This window comes from Egretta garzetta, unplaced genomic scaffold (assembly GCF_000687185.1).
Source record: "Egretta garzetta isolate BGI_Z169 unplaced genomic scaffold, ASM68718v1 scaffold834, whole genome shotgun sequence".
Taxonomy (NCBI): Eukaryota; Metazoa; Chordata; class Aves; order Pelecaniformes; family Ardeidae; genus Egretta; species Egretta garzetta.
Window position 1 is genome coordinate 1 of NW_009259438.1, and position 590 is coordinate 590.

The following is a 590-nucleotide window of genomic DNA, read 5'->3' on the forward strand; positions in this document are numbered from 1 at the left end:
GGGGGCTTGGACGGGCGGGGCGAGGGGGGATCTACTTTGACCCCCCAGCTCCTCCCTGGGGAGCCCGTCTCCCCCCGATCCAAGCAGGAGCACCCACGGGATTTTCCCTAGCCAAGCACCCACCTTCTGCTCCTTGCGGGTCACCCGTGGGCACCCAGCTGGCAGCCTCCCCCGTCTCCCCAGCGTTTGGGGTGGATGTGAAATACTTGCTCTGTGTGTCCCCCCGCCGCCGCCTCCTGCCTCCCCGGGCAGCGCGGGGTTTGGGGGGCTGGTGGCCAGCTCCGGGGGCTGGGGGCCACCGGGGGGGGGCGGAGGCGCCGTGAGCTCGCGGGGACGCCTCGGCTCCGCCAGCCAAGGGGAGTCGCGGGGCTGGATCCATCCCTGGGAGAAGGGGAAGGAAAATTGTTGGCGTTTGTGCTTCTGGAGGGGGGCGTGCAGGCGGGGAGGGCAGCGGCGGCCTCTCATAGAATCGCTTTGGTTGGAAAAGACCTTTAAGATCATCAAGTCCAACCCAGCTCCTCGGTAGATGATGCCCGGCCGGTGCTTGGGGCTTGAACGGACGGGGCGGGGGGGGGGGTATCTTTGCCCCC